Here is a 6,497-nt window from a genome sequence, read left to right on the forward strand (position 1 = left end):
CTATTGAAGGAGTGAAAAAATCTGTCAGTACTGCAGTGGGGTAATGTCATTTCTTCCACTAAAAAACAGCCTGTTTGATTCAGGACAAATGAGAGTCAAAACCTTGAAGCAAGACGAACTACTACTGCACTTCTAAAAATCCTTCAGAGAGCACAGGAGGCCAAGGCACAGACCATGAGCTGCAACCTCAGTTCTCATCTGGCCAGGCACTGGACCTTTGTTGCATGTCCGCCCTATATCTCTCTCATAAAAGTATAAAATGCCCAAATATACTTTGAAAAATTTGAAACATGTGCTACTCCAGGGTATTATTTATCTACTCCAAAATGTAAGCCAATAAATATGATTTGCACTGCCCTGCAGCTCAGAGAGACCGTTATATCTGCTGAGACTAATGAAGCTGAAGTTAATTAATACCAGTGACTCCACAATCTGTTGACTATTTACTTGAAAAGTGATTGCAAAATACAAAATACCGACAACATACCTGAGAAACGGGCAGAAATATTACCCGGAACAAGACAAGACAAAAGCAATGGATCTGAAGATAGATGATTAAGGCCAAGGTCGTTGATCAACGATAACAAAATTATGACTTGAATTTAAACAATAAAGAATGGAATTAATGAGTGAATTGACGACTTTTTAACAGAATGTGAGTCACTAGTGTTATTAAACAATTTGTAAACACATTGTAGGAATTGTTTCCTAATTGATTGATTATAATTTGTTTTTTAATGTATTTATTTTATTATGTGATTACAAAACAAGTGAAGACAAGTGTAACAATAGACAAACACAAAAGAGAAAAAAAAATGTGTATGTTCTCCTTTTAACTTTTTTGAACCTCTACCACTTCTTCGAATTTTCCCATTTCTTCTATTGTATTTTTCCCTACTATGAAAACGTGACATCATCGTTTTAACCAATCGCAGGACACAGTAAAGTTTGATGTTGCAGTTGAAGTACTGGATAATTTCTCTTTAAAAAATAAATTACCTGTTCACAGGAACTTTTCACAGTGCACATAGTGTTCAGGTTTTTTCTAAACCTAATGGAAGGCATGCCACTTGACATAGTATGTGGCACACTATAGTCCTATAATGCATGTTTCATCTTATCAATCTGACCCAGTAACCGCCAAACTGGGAGGAATCACAGCACTTGAAAACTATCAAAGCTTCAAAACATCCTCCAGAAGTGCATTTGTTGCTCATATTGCAGCTATACGAAGAGTTGGGTCACTTCCACTCGGGCTAATGAGTTTGCTGGCAGCGTCGCTCTCTGTCTAATGACATCGTTGACACTGATGCTACATATTGTGTCACAGGCCTCTGGCAATCGCTCAGCAGCTGATGTCCTCACTTTGCCACCGGGGGCACACCGCCTGGCACGGTAGGCTGACGGTTTTGGCAGGCCACTGAGTAACCCGCTGCTACTGTGGCACAGTTTGCAGGACACATCAATTTGTTCCCCGCCATTGTGAGAGGCGATCTCTCTGGCGGCGATCCAGAGCTCGCCGCCTCGGCCTCATCTGCATATCTTTGTTATCTGGTGCTGGTTCTGAGGGAGAGAAAGGTAGAGAGGGAAGATAGACAGAGGGATGACGAGTTGTGCCTCGCCATCTGGGCTCTGCTTCTTCAGCGGCCACAAATTAAAACTCAACCTGTATGGAGAGGAGAGGGGGGAAAAATAGAATTGTCAAAAGGCAACAATACTTCTAATCTCTTTCTCCCTCTGTGCATTTTCAAAAGGGTGGGGAGAGGAAGAAAGGCGCTTTAATAATTAGAGGGATAGAAAGCTCAAACAGATGAAACAATGTCCCCCTCCTTTTTTTCTCTCCCTATCGTCTGTAATGACTCGAGCGCTGATGGAGAGGGCTCTTTGAGGATGACATTCAAATGCTGACATTTGAATTATGTCTGTTTATCAGAGGGAGAATGGCTCGCCCGCTTTTGTTGTGCCTCCTTCTGTGCGCAGACTCGCTGGTTGCAGGTACTCAAGCTGGCGTGTTCGTTTCAGTCACACTCACACCTAGCTACACACACGCGCACACACACACGCACACACACGTAATGCATAATGGCTCATAGGAATCCTGAAGGGGCAATTTTAGATGGTTTTGTAAAAGTACAGGAGAGTGTAGAGACAGTGTACACTAAAAACTTTAATGGGTTTTATTTCAAGCATTTACAGCGGAAGAGCCATCAAATTGTAACAACCAACATAAAATCACTCATCGTCACTAATCCCCGACTGTATTGCCAGTTTATCTGCATGGCTTATTTCCTCGTGAGGACAAGCATGGACACCATTTTGTGGCTAAAATGCTAAATTCCATCACAATCCATGTTAACCTTCAGGAAGCATCATACACTTAAGGGAGATCAAATTTGCATGGGGGAAGATTTATTGTCTATCAGTAAATGGGCTGCAATGCAAAACAAAGGCCACTCTCACAGTGGTGTGGTCCCTCCTCGGCTGCTTGTCAAAGTTGGGATCTAAAATCGGGACGATCCATCACGTTGGCACATGAAAAATTATGGAATTCACCCCGAGGAAATGTATTCACGGGACGAGGGTGTAAATGGCTGTTTAACAAAGGCATTCAGAAGTCAGCGGTAAACGCAGGTCTGCAAGGTGTGCAAAACCGATGGGTGGGTAAAGGAGAGGAGAGGAGATGGAGGGAGAGAGGGAAGAAGGGGAGAGCAAACTGCACCCTCCAATTATCAAGCTCACCATCAGAGGGCTGTTCCACTGCTGTACTCTGCCTGCATATTACATATCACAAGTGAAATATTTAAACAAGCATACATATTGAAACGATTCAGCAGGCTGGTTTGATTGTCAAAAGGAGCCCTGCTGAAGCTGCTGGGAGAGACGTGCAAGGCAATTATCTACATTTCTCCATTAATTATTGCACGCCAGTTTTAATGTTCTGTGAATGTTGAATGTACCTGTGAGGGCATCAGTATGTAGCATGAACTGTAACTTGTGTATATGTATGGTCAGTGTTGGTTTAACATATGCATATTTATATGTGAGCAGTCTATAGCTTGATGCGTTAGCACATGTGCATGAATGAATGTCATTTTTGTGTAGTGCTTTTGAAAGTAGTGCATAGATTTACTGTTTATCCAAACGTCGCTGTTTCCAACTGACATACAACACCACTTACATAAAATTGGAGACTTGCAGGAGGTAGATTAAAAAAGAATTGCTGCATCAGATGGTGAGACATTCTGTCTTTTACTCTTTTAATACTTCCCATAATGCATCTCTGTAGTGTCTTTTATAAGACCCTCCTTGCCTAGATGGGTGGGTCTCAATATCCCAAGTTTGGTATGCAGACTTTCAATAAGAAACATGCTGTCTGTGTCCCCAAGCCAAGGTGACCCTGATGACATCACTATGACATCATCAAGGTCACAGAAGTAAAATTATATTCATGTTCAAAATTGGTGGAATTACCCTTTAATGAAACAATAAACAATTAAATTGCCGAGCAGTTTTGCTGCAAATAGTTTTTTTTTTTTTTTTTTAAGTATATTTTTGGGCTTTTTATGCCTTTAATGGACAGTATAGTGGAGAGTGACAGGAAACAGAGAGAGGGGGAATGACATGCAGCGAAAGGCCGTCCGATGCGGGATTCGAACCAGGGCCGACTGCAACGAGGACTGTAGCCTCTACACATGGGGCGCCTGCTTAGACCACTACGCTACACGACACCCCTGCAAATAGTTTTTAAATCTGATTTGAATCCAGTGTTATAGTAGTAGAAGAGGCACGTTTGCACTTGCAGTATCCAGTGTTACATGCATGCATATACACTGTAAAGTCTTAGACTGTGTTCATTGCACATGCTATTTTTTCATATTGTGGAAGTTATATGTTTATGAAACAAAAGTATTTCTGTATATATGCTTATACATTACGTCTTCATGTGTCTCTCATTCTCCCGCACTGATAGTCTCAACACTCACCATGAGAACCTGTATGCAAATCCCTCTCCCCTCTGGTGGATGAGCTGTATGATCACCATATTGGCATGTGAAAATAATATAGATTGGGAACGTGAGAAGGAGACCAAGTGGAAAATGAGATGATTGCTAAAGTATGTTCTGCCCGATAAACTGAAATTGCATTTGTCTCAGTGCTTGCAGGAGTCTATATAAAGATGTTCGCCTTAAGGTGGAAGTTGATAAGCGTCATACACAACAATCAGGATCTATTTTTAGAAACTTTTCACCAATATCCTTTAATAATTGATTTGATTTAAAAGTATTGTTGTCGGGTTATTCTATCTTTAGCAATTTTGTTCCACTCTTAAGTTGAAAGGTCATGCTTAGATCCTCTCTGTGCGTCTCTCCCGGGTAAAGCATTGTTCAAATTCACTCTCCCAGCAGGCCTACAGGCCCAGCATGCACTGAGTGCCGCCTCATGTTCAGAGTCTCTCAGGACGGTGGGGGAGCCTTGCTCACCACAGTAGAGTGGACAACAGCTAAAAACACCAGCAAGGTATTTACAGTTCAGCTGACCAGAAAACGGTGACGTCATTCACACAGCCTACACCTGTCTTTAAAGATGATGCTGGTGATAGTTTATATATTTTTCTGACTGTCAACAGATTTCACCACACGGTATAACAAGTACGGTCTGTGTATCGAAAGCCTTATATATCCTCTGTGCGACAGAGCTCCATTGTTGTCCAAAAAGTATTAAGAGCACATCAACAAGCCACAGCGTTGCAGCAAGTGACGTGTTCTTTCACTAAGGTGCCACATGTTTATTAATCCGCAGCTGAAAATAGTCCCCGACAAATGCACTATATCCCCATTTGAGGAAGGTTTACTAAAAACTACAGTGTCCTCTTTTTATTTGGTGAATTTGTTGATGAGAAATACATAGAATAATGCCAGACTTGACTTGATCTGACCTTTTTTTTCGCCCACATGATGACACGATATGATATTCAGTATCATGGCATTTAATTGAGGTTTGACTACATTTTAACACAACATGTCGCCTGAAATACAATGAACTCAAGTCAACTCAACAGATTTTTTTTCACCATCACTGGATGAGAATCAATGATGCCCAGTGCTGTGACTGACAGCAGCTTTGTCGTTCAACACGTGAGGTGTAATGTGTCATTTCCAAACAAACAACCGCTTCTCTTACAGGTTAGGGTCAAGCTCGGCTAAGGTCAAGGCCCCCGTACAACACCAGGGTTGTTGAAAACACACAACAGCCCCTTTGTTCTGGGAGTTCCTGCTTGAGTGAACACGCTTTGGGTTGAGACTGCTGTTTTCATTTAGTTGTTGCTCCTGGGGCAGTTTTTTCCCCTCTTCCTACTCCTCCCTAGATTTCATCGCCCCTGCACTGGGAGATGATTTTGTGAATGAAACCATGCATATCCTCACAGCCTTTATGATGTTAATGACTAGCAGTGGAGGAACAATGGAGGGAGAACGCTGGGATTCAGAGGTTATGGTTGTGGGAAATAGAGGAGGTGTGTGTGTGTGAGTGTCTGTTTGTTTGCAACAATGATGGGTAAAAACTTTTTTGAAAAAATTTCTGAAATGTCAACTCAGACTTTTTTTTTTTTGACATATTCTAAACTGCAAAAACAAATATTTTTCTCATATCAAAAAGAAAAACTAAGCCTTGTATTATTCAAGTGTCTGAGAATAGGAAATCCATTTGAACTGTCCATAAATCCTCAGATTAATGCACGTTTTAAGCCTGAGAGATGGCGGTTAGGTAGAGACATGCATGAAGAAGAAACGTTTTGGAATCACACGACATGGCAAAAGAATACTGGTTTGACTAAAAAGTAGAATTTTTCTCGAGTGACCTTGAGCATGATGTGAAAGAGTCTTGCAGACATCAAGGCACTGACAACATGATGCTTGTTGGCAGAAAATGCAGCTTTGCAAAAAGGATAATTTCGGTCTGTTTAGTTTTTACTGCCCAAGTACAATCATTTCCCCACCACTCATCCGCTCGGTGATATAGGATATTCCTAAAAGAGACGGCTGTAGAAACATTTTTCCAGACCGCATATTTATTTAAAATTCCCCCACTGAGTATCGATAATATTTATAAGAAACTGTATGTTCATTTTGTTATGAACAATGATGTGTTTCCCAGGTGAACTCAATAACAAATAAATTGTTCAAAAGATTATTGTAAAGTCAGATTTGTATACATTAACTTTTTAAAATCTCACATGCTTTAAAAAGTAAGGCAGCAGTGTTTACTTACAGACTACTAGCAAATGTCTACATGCCAAATATCATCATAAGTTTTGAGCTCATGTCATATATTCCTCTACACAGAACCATATAGAAATACATGTATTCACATACTATGAATGGCAGCTGCCAGTTGTGGACGAGGTACACAGATTCTTTCCTTAGGTTTGAGTAGCAATATCACAATATAAAAATACTATAATAATGATAATGGTATGGTTGTAGCTGCAGGTGGAGCTA

This window comes from Seriola aureovittata, chromosome 24, assembly GCF_021018895.1.
Source record: "Seriola aureovittata isolate HTS-2021-v1 ecotype China chromosome 24, ASM2101889v1, whole genome shotgun sequence".
Lineage (NCBI taxonomy): Eukaryota > Metazoa > Chordata > Actinopteri > Carangiformes > Carangidae > Seriola > Seriola aureovittata.